Source organism: Capra hircus, assembly GCF_001704415.2.
Source record: "Capra hircus breed San Clemente chromosome X unlocalized genomic scaffold, ASM170441v1, whole genome shotgun sequence".
In the NCBI taxonomy this organism is placed as follows: domain Eukaryota; kingdom Metazoa; phylum Chordata; class Mammalia; order Artiodactyla; family Bovidae; genus Capra; species Capra hircus.
The window spans coordinates 2402811-2430734 of NW_017189516.1; the positions used below are offsets into that span (position 1 = coordinate 2402811).

The following is a 27924-nucleotide window of genomic DNA, read 5'->3' on the forward strand; positions in this document are numbered from 1 at the left end:
CTATGTCCGACGCAGGATACAGCATGCTTCGGGCTGGTGCACGGTGATGACCCAGAGGGATGTTATGGGGAGGGAGGTGGGAGGGGGGTTCATGTTTGGGAATGCATGTACACCCGTGGTGGATTCATATCAATGTATGGCAAAACCTACACAGTATTGTAAAGTAAAATAAAGTAAAAATAAAAATTAAAAAAATTAAAAAATAAAGCAAAAAGAAAAAAAAAATAATAACACTATAGTGTTAATACAGTTAAAAAAAAAAAAAAGTAAAGAAAGAAAGCTGAGTGCCAAAGAGTTGATGCTTTCGAACTCCGGTGTTGGAGAAGACTCTCGAGGGTCTTTTGGGCTGCAAGGAGATCCAACCAGTAGATCCTAGAGGAGAGCAGTCCTGGGTGGTCATTGGAAGGACTGATGTTGAAACTGAAACTCCAGTACTTTGGCCAGCTGATGCAGAGAGCTGACTCATTTGAAAAGACCCTGATGCTGGGAAAGATTGAAGGCAGGAGGAGAAGGGGATGACAGAGGATGAGATGGTTGGGTGGCATCACCAACACAATGGCCATTGGTTTGGGTGGACTCCAGGTGTTGGTGATGGACAGGGAGGCCTGGTGTGCTGCAGTTCATGGGGTCACAAAGAGTGGGACACGAGTGAGTGACTGAACTGAACTGAACTGAAGGGACATCCTTAGACAGGGTGTGTCCACTTTGTTACTTGAACACAGTAACTGAGGGTCTGTGAGAAAAGATAACAGTAAAGATTACAGTCATCCACTATCTATGCATGGGGCCAAAGGAAACCTAGTTTCAGAAAGAGGCTGCATTTACAAATAGGCTGTTTATTACCACAATCTCAAAGCTGAGTGAAACCACAAGATTGAAAGACAATGCACTGTGGTCCTATAAATAGAAATGAGAATTTCTCTGTTAAGTGTAAAGCTTTGCAGACTGTATGTGTAGCCCATAGTGTTAGCCCTGCATCATTAATCAGAGAGAGAGAGACACACAGAGAGAGAGAGAGAGAGAGAGAGAGAGAGACAGAGAGAGAGAGAGACAGAGAGAGAGAGAGACAGAGAGAGAGAGAGACAGAGAGTACATGCACAAGTATTAGTTCAAGCTGCCCGTGGAAAACGGAAATGTTCAGTGTTCAGAGTGGGTTGCATATTTCACTCTGACATCTCACTATCATGTTTTTCAATATGATAGTGGTTAGGCAATGCAGATAATTTTTTTTCTTTTTTCTCTGGCTTTCTTCATTTTTCTTTTGGCTTTCATTTAGTTTTTTATTTACTCTTTCCTTCCAACATTTTCCCCTCCTTTCTTTCTCTTGTCTTTCTTTCCTTTTTTTGGGGGGGGTGATTTGCAGTGAAGAGAGATTGGATTACTTTTTCTCAGAACAAAGAGCTTAAATTGATCAGTAGCATCGATGTTGGAGTGGCTTATACATGAATTATTTGGATATCTCTGGAGAAAACAGAAAGAAGTTGAAATGGTAAGCTCCAGTTTTTAAATTCATATTAGCTGTTATCTATGCCTTTCACCTTTGATGTCTTCGATTGACCTCCTCACACCATATTCTGGGCAAACTGTCAGATCTAAAGGTGGCATGGATGTAGTAAACCTGGATCATCCTTGTATGTCATTTCCTTGGTATTTGCACAAACAAAAATAATTTTACAGTTGGCTACCTGAGGTGGGAGGGAGGAAGAATCTTTGAACTTGGAGAAATACAAGTTTGACATAGAGAGGTTTTTCATAATGTGTTTCCATCAGTTGATACTGAATAAAAATAGCCTTATGAACATTCATGATTTAATCAACTCTGTATTAAGTAGAGTTGCTTATATGAATGTTCAGGATTGGTTTTATCTACTCTTTGCTGTAACTCTTTGGGGATTATATTTTTGCCTGCCAAAATATTAAATTTGTGACATTTTCAAAATAAGCTATAATTAAGAAAACAAGAGGACCCTTATCAACATGAATGTGTGTTCCCATTAGGTTGTATAAGTTACGTATTTCACTCTAAATTATAATTTAATTTATAATAAATGTTAGCTATAGAGAATTATCTTTCAAACAAAACATTTCTGTAAGAAAACACATGTTTCTAATGAGAGAGGAAATAGAGATAACAGACACAGTTGCTCATACATAAGCTGTATCTATCAGAATAAATAATCGGTATATTTATAAAGTCAACAATGGATAAAATAATTTTGGATTAAATTTGGGTTTTATACATCTATAATTGACAACTTATTTTGACAAAATATAAGTTAAATTGTTTTCTGGTTTGCATGCTGTTTTTCTTTTGTGCTCAAAGAGAAAATCTTAATGAAGATACCTTCAAAATTTCAAACTCCCTGGGTTGGGAAGATCCCCTGGAGAAGGGAATAGCAACCTAAACCAGTATTCTTGCCTGTAAAATCCCATGGATGGAGAAGCCTGGCAGGCCCCAATCAATGGAGTCACAAAGAGTTGGACACGACTGAGCAACTAACACACTCACAACCAAATTTTAAGTGATCAGTCTATCAATAGCAAGTAACCACTAGAAACTGCATCCCAATATTAAAAGATAGGAAATGATAGATTTTTATGGTGCAACAAGACCCAAGATTAAATTCCAAATGGTTTTCCTTCTCCCTTCTCTGCTGTTGACAGTTGTGTGCAAGGACTTCATATTATAATGTTATAATATTTCCAAGGAAGAAAAAGTTATAATTTTATTCAACTAGCAAAGCTACATTTGTTTGTTAGAAAGCTTTGTGTCATTCAGCAAGGAGTATATATTTCTGAATGTTTTAGTTGCTGTAAATCTCAAATATGGTGGCAAAAGCACCAGTCTTATAGATGGGATTTAAGTTTTTTAGCCCAGGGAAAGATCCCGTACTAGTGAATATTTGGAATACATAAATGCCATCCTGCAAGAAATCTGTGCCAGAGGGAGATATTTTTTTAATTACAAAAATTTTCTTTGCACATGTGAACACATGTACTACTCTGCCTTGCTAATGTTTACACTAACATTTCTGTGAGACAGGAACCATCTAGTGTATCTATTCTGTCGAGGCCAGCAAATATAGTACAGAACGTTGTAAAGGTGAATAAACACGTGAGGGTCACTGACTCTTCCAAAAAGTTCACTGAGTTTCCACCTAGGGATTCTTAGGAATGAATGAACTCAATTATCCCCCTTAACACTAGGTTCAGTTCAGTTCAGTTCAGTTCAGTCACTCAGTTGTGTCTGACTCTTGGCGACCCCATGGACTGTAGCACGCCAGGCTTCCTGGTCCATCACCAACTTCTGGAGCTTGCTCAAATGCATGTCCATCGAGTTGGTGATGCCATCTAACCATCTCATCCTTTTGTCTTCCCCTTTTCCTCCTGCCTTCAATTTTTTTCAAGTCTCAGGGTCTTTTTAATGAGTCAGTTCCTTGTATCAGGTGGCCAAAGTATTGGAACTTCAGCTTCAGCATCAGTCCTTCCAGTGAATATTCAGGACTGATTTCCTTTTGGATTAACTGGTTTGATCTCCTTGCACTAGATAGCTGAAATTAAAAGGAGAAACAAGCATGCTTTTTGTCTTTCTCTGATAGACAATTTTGGCACCAATCAGATACCTAAAACTGAGAAAAGAATTTAAATTCTTCTTCTGATCCTTTACTTAATCCTGGAAGAGCAACCATAGACAGTCTTATTTCCCTTGCTCATTAAAGTGACATCCCCAAAGGCTTCCTCTTATGCCATAGGTCCCAAGAATCAGTCACCAGAACCCTAGTCAGAGAACGTGAAATTATTAGAGGCATACTTGAATCTTGTCATTCACAGGATTAGTGCCGACATCAAGACTGCTTTATACTTTGAGAAGCGACATAGATTGTCAGTTTGCATTTTAAAACTGGGAAAACTGAGCCCCAAATAGTTGAGGTGAAAGGGTTAAGTACCACTGTGAGTTTGTAACAGAGAGAATGCTGGATTCTAGGTCTTGTGACACTTTGTCCAGTGCTTATTTCACTTTACTGTCTATCAAGGTTTGAAGATTAACAGACACATGCATTTTTCATTGGGAACTATTAAAAAGATGTCATTTTGAAATCACTCACAAACTCTCAATACTGGGGTCACAATTTAGGCTTCTCCCAAGGGCCTGATAACATAGCAAACCTTAATTTGTTGGGGTTTAGCACTGTTTCCTACTGTGCTGAGGGAAGAAAGAAATCTCAAAATGCAAATTGATATACCCTAAGTGCCATGATATAACACTACCGCAGACATGGTTATGAACTGAATACTTTTGTGTTATATTGAGTTCAGTTCAGTTCAATTGCTCAGTTGTGTCTGACTCTTTCCAACTCCATGAACCGCAGTACACCAGCCCTCCCTGTCCATCACCAACTCCATGAACCACAGTACACCAGCCCTCCCTGTCCATCACCAACTCCTGGAGTCCACTCAAATCCAAGTCCATTGAGTTGGTGGTGCTATCCAACCATCTCATCCTTTGTTGTTCCCTTCTCCTCCTGCCCTCAATCTTTCCCTGTATCAGGGTCTTTTCAAATGAGTCAGCTCTTCACATCATGTGGCCAAAGTATTGGAGTTTCAGCTTCAACATCAGTCCTTCCAATGAACACCCAGGACTGATCTCCTCTAGGATGGACTGGTTGGATCTCTTTGCAGTCCAAGGGACTTTCAAGAGTCTTCTCCAACACCACAGTTCAAAAGCATCACTTCTTCAGTGCTCAGCTTTCTTTACAATCCAACTCTCACATCCATACATGACCACTGGAAAAAACATAGCCTTGACTGGATGGACCTTTGTTGGCAAAGTAATGTTTTTTAATATGCTGTCTAGGTTGGTCATAATTTTCCTTCCAAGGAGTAAGAACCTTTTAATTTCATGGCTGCAATCACCATCTGCAGTGATTTCGGAGCCCAAAAAAATAAAGTCAGCCACTGTTTCCACTGTTTCCCCATCTATTTGCCATGAAGTGATGGGACCAGATGCCATGATCTTAGTTTTCTGAATGTTGAGCTTTAAGCCAACTTTTTCACTCTCTTCTTTCACTTTCATCAAGAGGCTCTTTAGTTCTTCTTCATTTTCTGCCATAAGGTTGGTGGGCATAAATTTGGCCAAGCTAAAGGCATTAGAGAGTACTAAGAAAGCCCCAAGGTCTAGGAGATTCCTTATTTGAGAAGAAAATCAAGATTACAGTGTATCTGCCTGGCAAAAACAGATATATGGGGCTTAGGATAAAATGTGAGGAAGCTAAATATTATAAGAATTGTTGGTATGTGAATCCCAAAGAGGATGCAAATGTTAATGGCTTAGCTATAACTAATGTTTATCATATAAGAGGGTGATAATCTGAGATTTGAAAATTAAAGAGGGCTCTCTTGGTATAGTCATTGAAAGATGATTAGGAGTAGAAAGCATACTTCATTGACATCACTTTCATTTACAGCAACAGCTGCATTAGCTAGATGCAGATAAACTTCTTGAGAAATAATCAGATGTGCATAATCTTAACCAAAATCATCTGTATAGATTCTGGAGATTTGGGTATGCACCTTGGTGGCTCAGATAGTAAAGAATCTGCCTGCAGTGCAGGAGCTGCTGCTGCTAAGTTGATTCAGTCGTGTCCAACTCTGTGCTACCCCACAGACGGCAGCCCACCAGGCCCCGCTGTCCTTGGGATTCTCCAGGCAAGAACACTGGAGTGGGTTGCCATTTCCTTGTCCAATGCATGAAAGTGAAAAGTGAAAGTGAAGTCTCTCAGTCATATCGGACTCTTAGCAACCCTATGGACTGCAGCCTACCAGGCTTCTCCGTCCATGGGACTTTCCAGGCAAGAGTACTGGAGTGGGGTGCCATTGACCCAGATTCAATCCCTGGGTCAGGAAGATCCCTTGACAGTAGGCATGACAACCCACTCCAGTATTCTTGCCTGAAGAATTCCATGGACAGAGGAGCCTGGCAGGCTACAGTCCATGAGGTAGCAAAGAGTCGGACAGGACTGATCAACCAACACTTTCACTTTCAAGAACTTCACTAACTGATTACCTAGTAAGGAAACCAAAATTTAAATCATTGGTCATGATCAGTATATGGGTCACCTAGAAGGATGACTTATTTCCAGAGCATAAACTAAGGCTGCCCATTCAGGCTCAGTTGTACCTCAGACAGCATGATTACTGTTCTATTAGGTACCTAAAATATATGCAAATGTCTGCCACCAAGTCAAAAGTCCCTAAATCCTTTTCTTAATAATTGACAATATATTTGTTTCTTCCAAGAGCTTTTACTCAATACAATAAATACTATTTATAGGTGACAATGACAAGGTTTTGTCCATATTATTAGCAGCAGAAGAAATGTTTTAATATTGTTATATTTATAATTACTTAGCAAAAATTCCTTTCAGCTTTACTAACAGATCAGATTCATGTATTTCTCATAAGCTAACAAGATGGTACCAGATATTGGAGTATTAAATCTTTTTTAAATGACACAAAGTGACCCATGTATCAGATCTTTAAAATCCTGTTATCCTGAGTGGCTACTCTACTTTGAAGTGTCTGCCCAATGTTATGCTGGAAAACGAATGACATTCACAATACAGACTGATTTATTATTTATCCAATTTGTTTCATTTTTTATTTTTTTATTTTTTATTATTATTATTTTTTTGAGAATGGCATTCTAACATGTATACTATCATGTTTCATTTTTTAAAATTCAATTTCAAAACTGCAGAAGGACATGCTTTCTTGATATTTGTAATTAAGGTCACCTCAATGGATATAATCAAGCCATATTGATTACAAAGATAAGTAAGACAGTGGCTCCAAACTACAGAAAAAAATTGTGTCCTGAATTTACTATAATAATTTGAAAATCTCTTTCTCTCTTTTCTTCTTGGAAAATGAAGTTGTTGAAACTAATGAACATTCTTGGCAACTTGATAATAATATATTGTGATATTAGCGGATCAAGGATATGTACTAGACATTCTTGTAAAGAATCTGAAACAAAAGACTGGTGTTATCTTTAAACACAGTGATATGACAAAGTTAGATAACTTTTATTAAAAAATTCTATCAGAGGTACTCTAAGATATAAAGTCATGCTTATACATGCCTCTCACAGTGGAAAGTTAAGTAATTATCCAAATAATTCAGTTAATGTTGATAAAGGAAGAGCATAAATTGGGTCCAGTAAGCAAACTTTTCTTTAGTAGACACAATGTTGTTCTCATATTGTTTTTGTCCAATATACTTGGTTAGTTTAAATTTGTAAGTATAACAATAATTTATAATTTTTTTTTTCCTTGGGTGATAGGGATGTGCAGAGGGGATTTTAAAATCTATATTATCCTGTTCCTTATTAATTTTTATAACCAAGAATTTTACTGATTTAATATTCTAAAGATATATTTGCCATTTTCTCCATATTTCCATAATAATAATATTTATAACATCTGTTTCTATCTCTTTTGATCCAGTTTTGATTGGTATCTAATTTTTTTTCTTGTTTTGTTGTTGTTGGTTAATCATTTTTTCCTTTCATCTTAATATTTTTTAACTCTAAAAGTACAAGTAGACCTCTTTTTTCTAAGAATGCTAGGCATAAAACTAGGTAGTACTAGTTTTATTTAATATAATAAGAGAAATTTCAATCACTTGACCTAGCATTAATCTCTCTGTGGAAGAGCCACTGATGATAGAAATACCCAGTTTGATTATCAAAATCAAGCACAGTCCATGTCAAGACATCAGGTACAGTAATGTCTTTCCCTCTGAAAGTTTATGACTTCCAAATCTTATCAGGTCTAAAAAAATGAATTGTTTTAATTTCACATCAATGGATATGATAAATTCACTCTGTTTATTCTCTACCTAGCTGAAGCACAATAGGAATATGACATACTGTGAAGCTATCAATCTAGATAGCCAATCCAGGTTAATTAGGGAAAGTAGATTTTAGGGGCTGAGTTATACAGAGTGTGTGATCATCCTCTGGATTTTGAGCTGTTCAGTTTTTCTCTGGCCATTTGCTGGAAGATACTTTTGGTCACAGAAAATAGTGTAAACTTCATTCAATTTTGGACCATGAAATTTGATTAAGCAAAGCACTGCAAAGACATTTTGCAATCAGCAGAGACAAGAGTGCTGTTTCTCAGAATTCACAGAGGATGGCTTGGAATATATTTTACATAGAATTACTTGTTAATAAGCATCTTGATTCAAAATTACAGTTGTAATAATTGGACATTAATAAATGTCACCTGTATGTCTGAGTCTTTTCTAGGGGAAAAAAATCACTGAGGAAATTTAAAGCTGCTTGACCTCTGGGAGTCAGTAAATTGAAAATCCCTGTGACATCATTCAATAAGGAAGAGATGTTATGGTTCATTAACCTGGGTTATAAGTTGCTCCTTGACTGGGACTTGGGAAAAACATATAGAGCCAGAATAAAAACTTATGCTAAACAAGTATCTGGAAAATATGGCATTATGGTTAATCATGCTGGCTCCTATCCAAATGCAGTGTGATCCCCAATATGCAGGATGCTTTAATATATTGGATAGAGATGCAGTCTTTTCCCCAGCCTTTTCATTTAGTTACACATTTGTGAACTTGAAGGAAATATTTTGATATGAAATAAAAATGAAAGGTGAATCATCCTAGTAAACTCATCTCCAAAGACTTATGTTGCTGCCTGGGAAATTTTAACTGTAATCTTGTAATGAATTCGTGCATTAACCCTCTTGTAATATTGGGCCAAAGAATGGACAATACTCTTATGTAATGATAATCAATTTATTCTCTTTTCCCATGAAGTTATAACATTTTCAGTATGGCAAAACCAATACAATATTGTAAAGTAATTAACCTCCAAATAAAGTAAATAAATTTATATTAAAAAACATAAAAGTCAAACAGAGAAAGATAAAAAAAGATGAATTGTCTAATAGTGTGTTTTCAAAATAAGATTTTAATTTCACATTACCCTTTTTTAGATTTGAAAAATTCATTTTGGAATATAAATTAATTTTTATTTGCTCAATCTCACTCTTAAGCATGTTGATATCATTATCCTCATGAAAAATTCTGAGTCTTCTGTTTCTTCTATTATTACAATTCTTGGAGACCAGTCTAGTTTTTATAAGAAAGGAAAATTAATTAGAATTTTCCAATATGATTTATGAGTTTAGATATACATTTAGTGGTTCCAAAATCCTCCTCAAAGATCAAGCTGTGAACTCTGTGGTTTAAGGGTCAACATCAAATTCGGGCTTTCCTTGAGCTGTTTTCTCCCCAAAGTACTAATACCCTAATCAAAATCATGTATCTTCCTAGTAATGACTCCAGAAAAAGCTACTAAATAATTAATAAGCTAACCAATTTTAAAAGCCTATCTACTACAAGCCCTAACTTTGGTTTTGAGTTCTTTATTATTAAAAATAAAAATGATTATTTATTGTGCACTTATGATTTGCACTAAGCATTGGGCAATAACTCTTTTTTTTTTTAATTTTATGTTTTTACTTTACAATACTGTATTGGTTTTGCGATACATTGATATGAATCCACCACAGGTGTACATGAGTTCCCAATCCTGAACCCCCCTCCCACCACTTTATTATTCCCTCCCATCTTATAGATGGGGAAAAGCAATGTGAAAGAAATTAAATAACTTATTCAACGTTTTACAACTGTCTTGTTCAAATTTCAAACCCAATTCTGTTGGTTGTCAAAGCCTTTTCCATTATATGATAAAGTCACATCACACTATTTTGACCCTTTCCATTCGAAATCAACAGAGTTATAACAGAAGGAATCAAGCTGTATCAAGTTCAAAATAGGTTGTCCTTTTATTAGGTTTGGGCTGAGTAAACTAGGAAATAAGAGAGTATAACACATAAAATGAGAAATAAAAAAGGATTTAAAAAAAGAGATCATAGAAAGTATAGATGAAGTACTTTAATTCTCTTTAACCAATCTATATGGTGTGATGACTACTTTTTCAGTGTAGTATGGATAATAATAGGAGTCATATAAGATAAAGCTTCTGCCCTCATGGGGCTTATTTACTTGAGGAAGATAAAATAGCACATACTAAACCTGAATATACAAAACAGATTTAGAAAATACATTGCATCATGACATGTTTTGCATTAAACAGAGAATCACTATCCACATTTACATTTAAGCTGATGTGACACAAAAAAATATTTTAGCCTGGTTAGGCCATTCCTGTGTGTCTGAGTCTTTCCTAGGAAGGAAAAAAAAAAAAAAAAGAAAAAAACCTGGAGAAGGCAATGGCAACCCACTCCAGTACTCTTGGCTGGCAAAATCCATGGATGGAGGAGCCTGGTAGGCTGGATTCCATGGGGTCCCTAGGAGTCAGACACGACTGAGCAACTTCACTTTCACTTTTCACTTTCATGCATTGGAGAAGTAAATGGCAACCCACTCCAGTGTTCTTGCCTGGAGAATCCCAGGGACAGATGGGTCTGGCAGGCTACATCCATAGGGTTGTAAAAAGTCGGACATGACTGGAGCAACTGTACATGCATGCACCAACGATCAGAAGAGAAAGTAGAGCTATATTTATATTAGTGAATCATTTTTTCCCTTAAGACCAAGGCTTTGGTGTTACAGGATGTATGTTCCAGATTCAGAGCACAATCTATGGCTATATTACAGAAAAAATTAGTTGTAATCTAACATATATATGTTTAGAAGCTCAGTGGTATAATATCTGACCCACCTGGTCACAGAACTCTGTGTAAAAAGTTTAAAACAAACAAACAAACAAAATCAGAGGAACAAAGTTTTAAGATAGTTCATCTCCTGATAATGTTGGTTATCCCCTCATGTCTTCCTTATCTCTGCAATGCCCCCTCATCCCCCACCCATGTCTATGTTTTTTTATCCAAGAAGAAACAAAAGAAAGAACTTGAGACATCTACCCCTGATTTATAACTCTAAATCATACTTTCTGCAGGCACCATTTACAGGCATAAGCTTCAAGATGTGCTCCTTTGGGACTGGTTTGGGATATAACCTGAACAAGGCAGCAAGATTTCCTGTTTTCAGTTTCTCTGTCTGTAAAAGCAGTGTGATTAAGGGTATCTCTTTCTATAGTGTATGAATCATCATGCTAATGCTTAATAGATACTTTGCATTCCTCTTGTCAGAGTTCCTCTACACAATTTGTAAGAATGCCATGTGTACTTGGATTGAAATCACACTGAGAAAATTAGGTTGCATCTGTCTTTCATCTGACAGATTTCCTTCAGCACATGAGAGCCATTTGGTTAAGTTTGCAGTTTGAAATGCTTATAAGAAGGATAATAGCTATACACATTAGAGCAGAATAAACGAGAAAGAGAAGTGTAGTAAGTCCCCTGTATACCAATGAGTTATTTTCTGAGAGCACGTTTGTAAGTCCAATTTGTTCATACATTCAACAAAGTTAACCTAGGTATCCAACTAACAGAATCAGCTAGCTATATAGTACTTTACTGTAATAGGTTTATAATACTTTTCCCACAAATAATACATAAAAAACAAACACAAAAGATAGAGAAGACATTTTCGACTTACAATACAGCACCTTGGAAAGAACAGTAGGACAGTACAGTAACTGTCATACAGGGGCTGCCATCAAGAAAACAGTTAAGAAGAGTTACTGACTGGAGGAGGGAGAGAATGTGGAATATGACAGAGCTGAAAGATCTTCAGCAATAGAAGATGGAGGGTAAACCACAATTTCACTCATGCCTGATGTTGTTGGAACACATGTTTGCATCTTTGAAAGTTCACAACTTGAAGATTCATATGTAGGAAACTTACTGTATGAGTTTTATGGATTGGTGAAATCACTGCTTTTAGAAATGCCTTGGGCTTCCCTTGTGGCTCAGCCGGTAAAGAATTTGCCTGCAGTGCAGGAGATCCAGGTTTGATCCCTGGGTTGGGAAGATCCCCTGGAGAAGGAAATGGCAACCCAATCCAGTATCCTTACCTGGAAAATCTCATGGATAGAGGACCCTGGAGGGCTGCAGTCCATGGTGTCGCAAAGTTAGGCACAACTGAGTGACTAACACTTACTTACTTACTTGTGTTATCAGAAATAGAGACACGGATGTAGAAGAATACCTTATGGAATGGCCTAACCATGCTAAAAACTATTGCGGGTTTGTACCCTAAATATACGGCAGATTTTACATAATTTGACATTTGAATTGCTCAATTTCTCTTGTTTTGTTTATCATATCACTGCTACCAGTCTACAAGGTTTTGAGAAGAGAGACTGTGTTTCTTTTTATTTCCAGTGACATCTTGCATGGTGACTTGATTTAATTTATGGTATTGCTCATCTCATCACTTAACTCCTTTTTCTTAGACTGATAATTTAACAAATTATAGCATCAAGAAAGGCACTAAAGAGGAAAAAAAGAACAATTGTCTCATTTTGGTTAATTTCTTCCAGTCTTGTATGTCAGCAGAAATGGATATCTGAATGTCTGTGTTTCTGTATTTGTGAGGGGTGGGATAGGGAGAGAGATGAGAGAGAGGAAAGAATAGATGTTGAGTTTTTGCACATAGTAAAGATCGCTGGTTTCCATGTCATTGCAGAAAGAAAAATGAGAGATATTTATTTCTGTTGATCTTTACACTCACCATTAGTAAGTTGGCAATCTTAATAATATACACAAAGTTTTCATTCAAATGATTGGACTGTATGAAGGGAAGAGAAATATGTGTGGATACACACATATTAGAGAATACACAGTTGGGAGAAAATGTGATGTGGATAAAACACACACACACACACACACACACACACACACGGATTTTGAATTAAAACTTAAGCTCTAGTCTTGGCTTAGTTATTAACTTCCTATGTAACTCAGGAAGAATCCCCTACTTTCCCTAGCCCTCAGTTACCTTGTTTGTAATAGCTAAATCATCAATAGGGATTATTAGGTTATTAATAGATATTTAATAAAGGTTAGTAGTCTAATCTTTATTTTAAATGTTCAGCCTGCCAGCAATTTAAAAATTATAATATGGCTCACTGAATCATTAGGTCATCGTTGGGTGTATTGATGTAAACAGCATGTCGCTCCAAGTGCTCAATAAGTATTTGCTGTCTGAAATACTTGTATAGGCTACTGAACAGGTGTTAGTGTAGGAAATAAGGGCTTTAACCTGGTTAACAGGCTTCCCTGTTGTCTCCATGTATAGGCTACTGAACAGGTGTTAGTGTAGGAAATAAGGGCTTTAACCTGGTTAACAGGCTTCCCTGTTGTCTCAGTGGTTAAGAATCTGCCTGCCAGTGTAGAAGAGGAGCCTGGTGGGCTACTGTCCATGGGTGCACAAAGAATTGGACACGACTTAGCTACTAAACAAAAAAAACAGTCTAATTAAAATTTCTCCCTTACTCTCCACCTATGGTACCACGCTCTTTTTGCTTGCTGCTGCTGCTGCTGCTAAGTCGCTTCAGTCGTGTCCGACTCTGTGCGACCCCACAGACGGCAGCCCACCAGGCTCCTCCATCTCTGGGATTCTCCAGGCAAGAACACTGGAGTGGGCTGCCATTTCCTTCTCCAGTGCATGAAAGTGAAAAGCGAAAGTGAAGTCGCTCAGTCGTGTCCGACTCTTAGCGACCCCAGGGACTGCAGCCTACCAGGCTCCTCCATCCATGGGTTTTTCCAGGCAAGAGTGCTGGAGCAGGGTGTCATACCCTTCTCCTCTTTTTGCTTAGGTCTGCCATAATTTCCATGAATTATTTAATAATAAACTGCTAGGAAATTGTCTGCATGCTTTTTGTGAAGGTCTTGGATAATGTCTTCTAGTTCTCTGTCATTAATGCACTAGCTTAAATCTTACTTTCTCAGCTTACAAGCAGAGATAGTGACCCTATTTGTGACCCCATAGACTGTAGCCCACCAGTCTCCTCTGCCAGTGGGGTTTCTCAATCAAGAATACTGGAGGGGTTGTCATTTCCTTCTCCAGGGGATCTTCCCAACCCAGGAATTGAACCCTCATATCTTGCATCGACAGGTGCATTTTTATCACTGAGCCACCAGGGAAGCCCCTTGATGGGAATAAGTTTGTTCAAATCAGGAAAGTCTGCCTAAGATTGTATATCTAGGATTGGATGTGGAATCCAGGCAGGTAGGCTTGTGATATGAAGCCTCTTGATCAGAACTAAGGTGATGAAGTACTGGAAAGAAAGAACACAAGTGTTCTTCATATTTTTCCAATTTTTATTTAGAATTGAGCCTATCTGCCAAATCCAATTTTCTACTAGACTTATAATATCAGAATCTTAGGGATAATTCAGTCTTTCATTTTACACACAAAAAAAGATGAGTCCCAGAGATGAAAGGAACTTTCCTAAGATTATACCATCAACTACTGATACAGCCAAAACTAGAAATCAGGAATCCAGTGCCTGGCCAGTGTTCATTCTCCTACATCCTGCTTTCTTTCAGCTCAAGTAACCTGTTCTTGGAGTTGAAAAAGCCATCAAGTAAAGTAGAATACTTCTGTAGTATATGGCTCTTTTAGAAGTAATTGATGAAGTGACTCCAAAGTCAAAATCCACTTGTTGATATCATGCCTGACTCCTGTCCATGAGATACAATAAGTTAAATGAATTAAAAAAATAGTTCTTGAGAATATTTACCATCTTAGAATCTTCTTCTAGCCAGCCAGATTTGCTTGGTAGATTTTATGATTAATCTGTGACTCTGCTCAGTCACTGAATTCTGTCCCTATAGTTTGTCCTCAGATATCTGCCCCACTTTGGTGGTATAGTTGAACTTGGAGAGCTTTTGTTTTACCTTCTAACAAAGTACCAGTAGAGATCATAACTTTGTAACTTCCTATCTGGGCTTTGGTTCATAGCCACCTGACAGACTTCTGTGGATTCTGGGACATCTGAGAATGCATTCAGCTTACTCATTGTCTTCTCATGTCTATTTCTTTCACATTGTTACCTTATTTTAAACACAAAGCAGTTCAGAAAGAACTTTAGTCTACTTTATCTACACTATTAATTTTCTTCATCAGGCCATTGTAAGGCCTATATTGAGGAGTTTCTGTGTGCCTAGCATCCTAATTACTATGTCTTAAAGGCAAGAAGAAAAGGACAAACAACATGCATCGGCTACCTATTGTGTGTCAAGCATACTCTTACTGACTTTTACTTGGTATACCTCATGTAATCTTAATAATATACTCCAGGAACAGGGATTATTTATTATACTCATTTTATAGAAGGGAGAAAGAGGGCAAGAGAGAAAGAGAAGGAGACAGAGAGAGAGAGAGAGAGAGAGAGAGAGAGAGAGAGAGAGAGAGAGAGATTCCCCAACTGATCCTGGTGTTTGAACTCTAATATCTAGTCTCTTTGAAAGGATCCCCTTCCTGAAGGAACTGGCAATCTGATGAGAAAAAAAAACTAGCTTGAATCAAACTTGTTTAGGTGGCAGCTGCTATGTTTATTGCCTACCTCTTGTCTTTCCTGCTCTCTCTTTCCTATTGTAGAAATCTCTGCTAAAACTTCTGCATTCTGGCTTCTCAGGTGATTCTACTATATCACACCATGTAAGGCTATCTGCCTCTGCATTCATTTACTTTCCTTCCTCTACCAAGTAAAAAATTATATATCATTGTATTTCATCCAATTCACCTTTTATGGTGAAAACTAGCTTATCTGATTGATTATAGTTAATAGGTTAATGTGAAAATCCTCCTTGTAGCATCTTTAATAGGAGGTTGTTGGAGACAAAGTGCCCTAAATGATTGAATCTATAATGGTGTATTTAAGGCAAAGTGTCAAGTCTGGGCAAGAGATCACTGGGTAAAGTGGAGCAGAGAGGAGCAGATGTGGAGTGTGGTTTTTTGATGTCCCTAAATCACCCCACGTAGGAAGTCATCTATAATCATTGTAAGGATACCCGTAAGGTAGTTTTACACACAAGTTAGTCTTTCTTCTTAGCACCATCTGGAATAACAGCCAGTGGCCAGTTTGGTTTCCTTATATATGTATTCACTAATTAAACAGTTGTGGTCATGAGAACTCAGAAAAATCACTAACTGAGAAAAAGTCAGTTTCTACATTCCAAGTGTGTTGTGAGTTTGACTACAAGTTGTTGAGATTTTCCTAGGGAGCTCATCAAAATGAAGAGCTCCTTGACCAAGGAAGGACTGTGAACCTAGCACTGACATCCTTATCCACTTATACCCTTTCAAAAAGCTACTAAGTCCAAAAGAGATGTCAGATGGTAGAAAATGGATTCCTGCTCACTCTACTTTGCTATCACTAAGGGCTAAGGTAACTCTTTTCATGCTCTTACTTGCCCACAGCAATCTATTTCTGGGTTCTAAGCATCCTGCTGCTGCTGCTAAGTCCTTTCAGTTGTGTCCGACTCTGTGCAACCGCATAGACAGCAGCCCACCAGGCTCCCCCGTCCCTGGGATTCTCCAGGCAAGAACACTGGAGTGGGTAGCCATTTCCTTCTCCAATGCGTGAAAAGTGAAAGTGAAGTCGCTCAGTCGGGTCCGATTCTTCGCAACCCCATGGACTGAAGCCCACCAGGCTCCTCCATCCGTGGGATTTTCCAGGCAAGAGTACTGGAGTGGGGTGCCATCGCCTTCTCTGTCTAAGCATCCACTTTCTGATATTTACCAGCCTTCTGTGGGAATGCTGTTCCCACTGTTCTTGATCATGGTTCTTCTATGTTCTTTCAGGCATGAATGAATTAAAGCAGCTGGATTCCCCATGGCTTCCTCAAGAGACCCTGTTGCTCTGATTAAATAATTTTCATGACACTGGAGAAAACAGTAGGTATTCATACCTTACCTTGACTTCTCTTGTTTCATCATCCTTAAAAGAGTGTGCTTTCACTCTGTGGGCCCTGGAAACGTACTAAGTGTCTGTCCCACATTTTCTGGTCCACTTGACAGATTACCAGGTGATGACCAGGTAAATTACATTTATCTTAGACAATAAATGTAATTTTATAGTACATGAAAGGCCACAGTTTATAGAGTATTTTGTAGGATATTATTTTTATTAATAGTGTCCCATTGAGTCATATTGGAATCTGAGACAAAGGGAAGAATAAGTTTAAATTTTATATATATATATATATATATATATATATATATATATATATATAGTATTACTCAGCACACATTGGCCACACTAGTCATACAATAGAGGATAATATGTGTGTGTTGAGAAAGGGTATGCCATTTGCTGGAAAGGAAGATTATAGTAGCTATAGGTGACTCACATACATATTAGGCAAGTATCTATTCACTGATTGGTAAGCTTAAAAATCAATAAATCTTAGGCTAATAACAGATTTTGGAGATGGGGGGTGTTTGGTATGCTTCTATTGGCTTCTTTGTCTTGATGTCTATTCTTAAGAGTATTACTGAAAAATCAGCCTAGATATCTAATAATCAGAAGTGAAAATATCTAATACTTAAGATTACTCTAAAATATCATGAAAGTTAGTTAAGTCGCTCAGTCGTGTCCGACTCTTTGCGACCCCGTGGACTGTAGCCCACCAAGCTTCTCCATCCATGGGATTCTCCAGGCAAGAATACTGGTGTGGTTTGTCATAAGTATAAACCAAATTGATAAAACCTTAAACTAGACATATCAAGAAAAAAGGGAGAGGACTCAAAATATATGAAAGAGAAGTTATAACATATGGCACAGAAAAACAAAGTACCATAAGAGATTACTATGAAAAATTGCATCTCAAAATATCGGACAACTGAGAACAAATAGCAAATTCCTAGAAAAAATATCATCTTTCAAGACTGAATCATGAGAAAACAGAAAATCTGTATAGACATATTACTAATAAGGAATTGAAAGATTATTAAAAAATCTCTGAAAAGGAAGGGTTAGTTAGGGACTTTGGAATTGACATGTACACACGGCTATATTAAAATGGATAACTGACAAAGACCTACTGTATAGCAGAGAGAACTCTGCTCAATATATGTAACAATCTAAATGGGAAAATAATTTGAAAAAGAATGGATGCATGTATATGTATAACAGAATCACTGTGCTGCACACTTGAAATTAACATGACATTGTTAATCAACTATACTCCAACATAAAATAAAAAGTTAAAAAAAATTCCCAACAAACAAAGGTCTAAGATTAGATACCTTTAATCATGAATTCTACAAAGCATGAAAAGAAGATTTAATACCTATCCTTCTCAAACTTTTTCAACAAACTGAAGAGGAAGAAATCCTTCCAAATGTATTTAATGAACTGAACATTACCCTGATATGACAACCAGACAAGGATACAACAGAAAAAGAAAACTACAGGAAAATATCTTTAATAAACATAGATGCAAAACTCAATAAAATATTGGTGAATCTAATTCAATAATATACTAAAAGGATTACATACCATGATTGATTAGGATTTATGTAAGAGATTAAGGGATATCTCAACACATACAAATCAATCAATGCAATACATCACATTAACAAAATGAAGGATAAAAATCATATGATGAGCTCAATAGATATATGAGTCATTTGAAAAAAAAATCCACATACACTTGTGATCAAAATCTCAACAATATAGTTAAAAAAGGGAATATAATGCAACACAATGAAGGCCATATATGACAAACCCACAAGTAAAATCATATTCAATGTTGAAAGCTTTTATTCTAAGATTAGGAACAAGATTCCATTCTCATCACTTTTATTCTACATAGTATTAGAAGTCCTAGCCACATCAATTAGGCAACAGAAATAAATTAAATACAACCAAATTGGAAAAGAAGAATTAGAGCTGTTAATATTTTCAGAAGAAATTATACTGTATATAGAAAACACTAGAGACTGCACCCCAAAATTCTTGGAAATAAGTGAATTCACAAATGTCACAGGATACAAAATCAATATATAGAAATCTGTGGTATTTCTATATACTATTAATGAGCTAGATAAATTAAGAAAACAATCTCATTTATTAATGCATAAAAAAACTAGGAATAAAATTAACCAAGGGCTTAAAAGATCCATACACTGAAAATTATAAGATACTGATGAAAGAAGTGGAAGAAGACATAAACAAGTGAAAAGTTATTCTATGCTTATGGAATGGAGGAATTAATATTGTTAAAATGTGCATACTGCCCAAAGCAGTCTACAGCTTCAATGGAATTCCTGTTGAAATTTCAATGGCATATCTCATAGAACTAAAATAATGCAGTACAATACATAACTACAACAACTAATACTAAAAATTGTATCAAATAACAGAAGATTCTGAATAGCCAAAATAACCTTGAGAAAGAAGAAAACTGGAGGCATCATGCTCCCTAATTTCAAACGGTACTACAAATTTATAGTGATTGAAACTGTATGGTACTGGTGTAAAAACAGCCACACAGATTAATGAAACAGAACTGAGAGCTCAGATATAAGCTAACACATATGGACAATTAATTCACAACAAATGAACAAAACAATGGAGAAATGACAGTCTCTTCAATAAATGGTGGTAGGAAAATTGGATTTTCACATGCAAACAAATGAAACCAGCTTACACAACATGCAAAATTAACCCTAAATGAATTAAAAACTTGAATATAAGATCTAAAATCATTAAATTCCTGGAAGAAAACATAAGTGGTAATCTCATTTACATCAGTCTTAGCAGTGTTTTTGTTGATCTGACACCAAAAGCCAAAGGAAACAAAAGCAAAAGTAAACAAATGAAACTACATCAAGCTTACAAGCTTCTGTACAGCTAAAGAAACCATTCTCAAAACAAAAATGTAGCCTACTATATGAGGGAATATATTCTCAAACAGTATATCTTATAAGGGGTTAATATCCAAAATATTTTGCTGACAAAGATCCATATAGTTAAAGCTATGGTTTTCCCACTGTCATGTATGGATGTGAGAGTTGGACCATAAAGAAGGCTGATCACTGAAGAACTGATGCTTTTGAATTGTGGTGTTGGAGAAGACTCTTGAGAGTCCCTTGGATAGCAAGGAGATCAAACCAGCCAATCCTAAAGGAAATCAGTCCTGAATATTCATTGAAAGGACTAAAGCTGAAGCTGAAGCTCCATACTTTCGCCACATGATGCAAAGAACTGACTCATAGGAAAAGACTCTGATGCTGGGAAAGATTAAAGGTAGGAGGAGAAGGGGATGACAGGTTGAGATGGTTGGATGGTATCACCAGTTTGATGGACATGAGTTTGAGCAAGCTCTGGGATTTGGTGATGACAGGGAAGGCTGGTGTGCTGCAGTCCATGGAGTTGCAAAGAGTCAGACACGACTGAGTGACTGAACTGAAATAAATCCAAAATATATGGGCTTCCTAGGTGGCCCTAGTGGTAAAGAACTTGCTTGCCAATACAAAAGACATAAGAGATGTGGTTTCAATCCCTGGGTCACGAAGATCCCCTGGAGGAGGACATGGCAACCCACTCCAGTGTTCTTGACTGGAGAAGTCCGTGGACAGAGGAGCTTGGTGGGCTATAGTCCATAGGGTCACAAAAAGTTGGGCATGACTGAAGTGGCTTTGTACACATGCTCCTATGGTCTATGTTCAATTCTTGTACCTTGTAGATATAGCAAACATTAGTGGTTATAAGAAGGGAAGGAGGGTGGGAGAGTGATTGAAATGGATGAAGGTCAACTTTATTGTGAAGGAAGGTAACTAGATTTGTAGTGGTGAACATTTTGGAGTTATCCAAATGTTTGATTATAACGCCATATACCTGAAACTTATATAATACAAAATCATGAGCAAAATGACTACACAGATCACTTAAACATGGATAAAAAAGCCCCTAAATATGGTCACTTTCAGTTATATTCCTAACCATGAGGTCAGTGTTTTAATAAATAATATAATACTTTGTAGTGAACATATCATTTATATGTTAACGTGTGCATGGCTAGCTTAAGTATTTAGTGTATGGGTTTATGGATATGTGAAGGCCAACCTGAAGCCACTCCATCCTTGCTTTCTTCTTGCACTTTCTCATAAAAGGTGGAAGAGCCTCTTCTCAAGATTACTTGAGACTTTCCCCCTGAGGTGATGAGCATAACTGGAGAGCTCAGTAAGACAAAGAGAAAAATTTAGGCAACTGTCCAAAATGTATAATGTTTGTAACAGTCATAAATTGGTAACTAGTGATAGGTTGAGTAGGTTACACCACTACTGATATATTTCTATTGTCTTTTGTGAAATAAATATGTGCTGGCTCAATTAATGGACCATACTTCCATCATAAGTATTAAAAATGAAAGTGCTGGTTTAGCCTGAATTCCAGTCACGATGTAAAATTCAAATTAACTAGAGACAATTCAAATGCATTTTCGTTTCTTAATAACCATAAAAGTCCATAATCAAGATACAACCTCAGGCTCAAGAGAGAAAAAAGAGAAATACTCAACTACCACAATTAGCAAACAAACAAACAAAAAGCTAAACAAAACAAATAACAATAAATTCTTTGTATTAATAGGCATGTAGTTTGCAATTTGTATTAATAGGTATGCAATATTAATAGGTATGCAACTTGTAATTAATGTAATTGGTTTAAATGATATCCTCCTGGAGACATTAGCTAGCATTTGGTTTTTGGCCACACATTTATGCATATTTATAATTATTTTACATGTATAATACTAAGAATTTGTTCATTTTATTTAATATATTTATATAGCACTTGGTATAGAATCTTAGAAATATCAAGTCCTCATAACCATAGAGAAAGGCACTGTTATCATCTCATTGTACACATGAGGCAATTGAAATGTAGAAATGTTTGTGTTACTTGCCCAAATTCAACAGCTAGTCAGTTGCAGAGCCTTATTTTGGAAACACGAAGACTGGCTCCAGAGTCCATTTCCTTGTCAACTACAAATGATGCCTCATTATTTGTAAAATATTTACATATTGTGCCATAATTTTATATGCATGCACATGAAAACATAACTCAGCAGGTAAAGAATCTGCCTGCAATGCAGAAGATCCCAGTTAAATTCCTGGATTGGGAAGATCTGCTGGAGAAGGGATAGGCTATCCACTCCAGTATTCTTGAGCTTTCTTGGTGGCTCAGATGGTAAAGAGTCTGCCTGCAATGCAGGAGACATGGGTTCAATCCTGGGTTGGGAAGATCCCCTGGAAAAGGGGATGGATACTGACTCCAATATTCTGGCCTGGAGAATTCCATGGACAGAGGAGCCTGGCAGGCTACAGTCCATGGGGTCACTAAGAGTCAGGCATGACTGAGTGGTATGACTAACACTAACATGAAAACATGTATATATATGGCATAGAATGCCAGAGCTATTTAAAACTCAGAAGTAAGGGAATTCTCTGGTGGTCCACTGGTTAGGATACTGTGCTTCCAATGCAACAGGCATGAGTTCAAGCCATTTTCAGGGAACTAAAATCCCAAAAACCATGTGGTGCAGCCAAAATTAATAATAATAAAATAAAATTCAGAACTAAAAGAACAAAATACTAGTGCTAGAAGTGCTGTTAAACATTATTTGGCCTAATCTACATATTTCAAAGAAAAAAATGGAGGCCCAGATAAATTGACTTGCTCAAGGTCACACAGATATTCAATGGCAGAAGTGAAACAAGAACTGATGTTTTCTCACTCTCAATCTGATATTATTTTCATTTCACTAAGTTACCTTTGCTATTATTAACTTAAGGAAGTATATCATTGTTTATATTTTTAATGAATATCACCTCCAGATGTTCATTTTTCAAAGCTATATGCTTATAATCTTTGCGACCCCATGGACTGTTGCCTACCAGGCTCCTCTGTCCATGGGATTTTCCAGGCAAAAATACTGGAGTGGATTGCCTTTTCCTTCTCCAGGGGATCTTCCCGACCCAGGGATCGAATCCGGGTCTCCCGCATTGTAGACAGACGCTTAACCGTCTGAGCCAACAGGGAAGTCCTAATAATGATGCTGTTTCACCAAATAGTCTTATAACTTATTCTTTGAAATTATCTTTGAGACTGAGTTGAGCTAATTAAGAAAACTGAGTCTTAATACACTATGATCATATCTTGTTTTTGGCCACAAAAAGGAACTTTTAACTTGATCCTTAAAGTTCATTCTTCAGACTTATTTCTGAATAACTTTTAACTGTTTCCAAAATTCAACTACCGTTAAAAGACAAAGACTTTTCACCACAGGAATTACTCCAAAGTATGTGGGGCAAACGCCGAGTGTAATTCTAAGGAAGAGTTCCAAAAATTTCCTGAGCACTAGGAATGTAATTGGAATAAGCATATAACCTTTCAAAGTGACAGCCTAGGAAAGACAAATTCAATTGGCTGCTTGCTTACTGATAAATTTGTTTTGAAACATATTGTTCCATCTATTTAAGCATTTTAATTTCTCAGCAACATTTTGTAAATATTAGTGTACAGCTATTTTCACATCACTTGCCAGATATATTTCTAAGTATTTCATAATTTGATGGTATTATAAGTGTTATTTTCTAAGTTTCAATGTCCAACTGTTCATTAATAGTACAAAATATAAATGGATATCTCTTTATTGACATGTTTTCTGGAAACCTTGCTTTATTCATTTTTTTAAACTGGCAGTTCTTTTTTTTTACTGTATTTTTAAATAGACAATCATGTCATTTAAAAACAAAGATTATTTTGATTCTTCCATTCTAGTCTGAATGCATTATTTTCATTTATCTTCCCTGGTTGCATTCGCAAGTTGTACAATGTTGTATAGAAGGAAAGAGAGCAGACATTATTTACTTACTCTCAATCTTAGGAGGAAATAATTCAGTCTTTCACCATTAAATAAGAATTTTAGCTGTAGGATGTTCCTAGATGTCCTTTACTTTTTATTTTTATTAAAGTATAATTGGTTTACAATGCTGTGTTAGTTTCTGGTGTAAAGCAAAATGACTGTGTGTGTGTGCATGTGTGTGTGTTTTCAAATTATTTTCTATTATAGATTATTATAAATTATTGAATATAGTTACACTTTGTTGTTTGTGATAACTTTATTTTTAAAATATATTTCCACTGCAAGGAATCCTAAGTCTTAAATGTTAAAAGCATGCATGTGTTTCTTGGGTTACTTTTCCCAGATAAATAAAATCAAATGGAGAATATCATTCATGCTCCCAGGCAAAGGAAATTTACTAGAGATGAATATATTTGTGTGTGGTATGTAGGATATGTTGATAACACAGTTGAAGATGTGAAAGTAATGAGAAAGTCAGATAGAACTAGAAATAAGAAAAAACAAAATAACAATGTGACAGAGAAGGTCAGATGAAGTAATTTGCAGTCTAAACAGGGGGCAGAGAAGAGAAATAGGACAGAGTGAAGAAGGGGATTAAAGAAAACTTTAAAGTTTAAATTTTGCCTTATTAATGATATCAATGATCTACCCAGTATTGAGAAGGACAAGGAAAAAGAAGGGTCCCAGTTTTAGATAAATTTGCTATTTAGGTTTGCTAGCCATTTGTTTCAACCTTCCTCCTAGCCTATCTGTGAAGTCTTGTAGAAATAATTGATGCACAGTTAGATAAGAGGCCAGTCATAGAACTAATGATGGAAGCACATTACCACTTGATGAACATCTTAAAATGAAAAGAATCATACTTCCCATATTTGCAGTTCTCTGTCACTGAAGTCAATCACTGAAACATAATTGTTAAAATGTTGCAAAGAAAACAGGAAGAAAATGAAATGATTAAATTTAAATGAATATCAAGAAGTGACCAGTCACTTAGTTTTCAATCCAGTGATATAAAGAGTCATCTCAAACCAACCAAGCACTGCAAATAATACCATTCACTGGAAATAATCCTTTTATTTACTGTCACCAGTTTTGGATTAGAAGTACCTTCTTTCTTTAGCCTTCCATAAGAAATATTTAAGGGAAAGATATAAGAAATAAATAAATAGCAAGCTTCTGTCTAAATTGCTTCTAAACTCACTCCAGGCTAAATTAATTCCCTAGGCCTATAGGTATCCAAAAATCCAGCTGTACTCTGATTAGATAATGACAGAAATGTAAGCAATTGACATGTCAGAAATAAAAGTGAGCAAGCCAGCAGGTAAATGTAACAGGGAAAAATATAATCTTTTCTCAACTGCAGGTTTTGGGAACAAGTGCTTGTTCAACACAGTTTCAGTACTTGGTAAGTCCCCTGGGTATGATGGGGGAGGGAGTTGTCATTTCCTGCCAAAAGAAAGCAGCAGGTGGTGAGTTTTTTTAAATATAAATTTGTTTTAATTGGAGGTTAATTACTTTACAATATTGCATTGGTTTTGCCATACATCAACATGAATCCACCACAGGTATACACGTGTTCCCCATGAGAACCCCCCTCCCTCCTCCCTCCCCATACCATCCCTCTGGGTCATCCCAGTGCACCAGCATCCAGTAACACGCATCGAACCTGGACAGAAGATTCGTTTCATATATGATATTATACATGTTTTAATGGCATTTTCCAAATCACCCCACCCTCTCCCTCTCCCACAGAGTCCAAAAGACTGTTCTTTTCATCTGTGTCTCTTTTGCTCTCTCTCATACAGGGTTATCCTTACCATCTTTCTAAATTCCATATATATGCATTAGTATACTGTATTGGTGTTTTTGTTTCTGGCTTACTTCACTCTGTAAAATAGGCTCCAGTTTCATCCACCTCATTAGAACTGATTCATATGTGTTCTTTTTAATGGCTGAGCAGGTGGTGGTTTAAAAAAATTAAAAATAGCACCACATTACCACAAAAAAGTATGCTCTTCCATTCTGGTGTGTGTGTGTGTGTGTGTGTGTGTGTGTGTGTGTGTGTGTGTGTGTGTGTGTGTGTGTGTGGTAGGAGGATAATACTTTTTTAAACTTGAGTTACTTTTATTTGCACTTCCTTTAATTGTAATACAATTCAGCTGTTTAAATGTATACTGCAAGTTGAGATTTTTTAAAAAGGCAATAAGTTTGTTTTGAGTTCTATACTCTGCCTCAGGGCTTCCCTTGTGGCTCCGCAGTAAAGAATCTGCCTGCTAATGCAGGAGATGTGCTTTCTTTTTTTAAAATATAAATTTATTTATTTTAATTGGAGGTTAATTACTTTCAATATTGTATTGGTTTTGCCATACATCAACATGAATCCGCCACAGGTATACACGTGTTCCCCATCCTGAACCCCCCTCCCTTCTTAGGGAATGCCAATCCAACTCCAATATTCTTGCCTGGGAAATCCCATGGACAGAGGAGCCTGGTGGGCTACAGTCCATGGGGTAGTAAAAGAGTCAGATGTGACTTAGTGACTACATAACAACAACAATTCTGCCCTAGTTCAGAGCTTGCAGGTAAATATGGTAACATCACAGCTGAATTATTTTTTAAATGTTAGGTGAGCATGGAAGACTATTGGGGTCACTGTTGCCATGAAGGAGGGAGTTTCTTTTTGATTGTTTTTGAAATTTCTTCAACCTGATTTCCAAACACTTATATGAATATATTTGATTGTTTTGAGGAAACCGTGGATGAAATCATAGTCAGTTCAATGGTATGGCATCCAGAGCACTTATTTTATCCACTGAGAGATGACTAAGAAAGAAGAGCAAATTTTCCTGCTATTAAAAGATTCAGATGTGATCCTCAGTAAATAAAAAAAGGAAATTCTTTAAAAAGAGGCTTGGTAATCTTCAAATGCTTTGCAGTAGCCACTATCAATTATTAAAACAATAGCTAGAAATTACTAAATATGTTTTAGATTTTATAATTTCAAGAGTCTTTAAGTGACATACTTCACAAATTATACAAAAATGGATAATTGGAAAAAATATCCTACAGCCATGCAGGGGAATTTGCATTCAAATTTAGTAGGCATGTACTAAAGGTCTGCCAATGAGCATTTAGTACTGGTCTAAGTGTTGTGAGAGTTGGACCATAACGAAAGCTGAGTGCCAAAGAATTGATGCTTTTGGACTGTGGTGTTGGAGAAGACTCTTGAGAGTCCCTTGGACTGCAAGGAAATCAAAACCAGTCAATCCGAAAGGAAATCAGTCCTGAATATTCATTGGAAGGACTGATACTGAAGCTGAAACGCCAATACTTTGGCCACCGTATGTGAAGAATTGACTCATTTGAAAAGATCCTGATGCTGAGAAATATTGAAGGCAGGAGGAGAAGGGGGCGACAGATGGTGAGATGGTTGGATGGCATCACAGACTCGATGAACATGAGTTTGAGCAAGTTCCCGGAGTTGGTGATGACAGGGAAGCCTGCCATGCTGCAGTTCATGGGGTTTCAAAGAGTCAGACACGACTGAGTGACTGAACTGACTGAAGTGTTGTGAGAGATATGTGGATGATTAGGACAGAGTTCCTGTTCTCAAAAAGCTTACAATTTAACAGTTATAGACAACTAACTATACTATTAGTCAGGCCCCATCAGACTATAATAGAAGTACAAGCAGTATGCTATGGGAAGTCAAAGGAAGGTTTGTATGCATGCTAAGTCACTTCAGTCATGTCCAACTCTTTGTGACCCTATGGACTCACCAGAGCTCACCAGGCTCCTCTGTCCATGGGATTCTCCAGGCAAGAATACTGGTATGAGTTGCCATTTGCTACTCCAGGGATCTTCCCAATCCAGAAATGGGGTCAAACTCGAGCCTCCTGTGTCTGGCAGGAGACACTGGCGCCACCTGGGAAGGAGAGCTAATTCCAGTCTGAATGACTCAGAGTATTGGAAGAAGAAATTAAATTATCAAAATTCTCTTTTCTATCAAGATTTTTTATCAAAGTGGAAAAGTGAGGATGGGGGACTGGACCTTAAAAAACTTTCAGACTAAATTAAA

General features: G+C 36.8%; 1 non-coding gene across 1 annotated transcript; it reads left to right on the top strand.

Annotated features, from left to right (window-relative positions):
• The first annotated feature begins 1101 nt into the window (after window positions 1-1101).
• Window positions 1102-25300, top strand: LOC102184043. Its single transcript, XR_001917579.1, has 3 exons — window positions 1102-1489; window positions 16774-16866; window positions 25210-25300. It is a non-coding gene; the product is annotated as an uncharacterized LOC102184043 (transcript).
• The last annotated feature ends 2624 nt before the right edge of the window (window positions 25301-27924 follow it).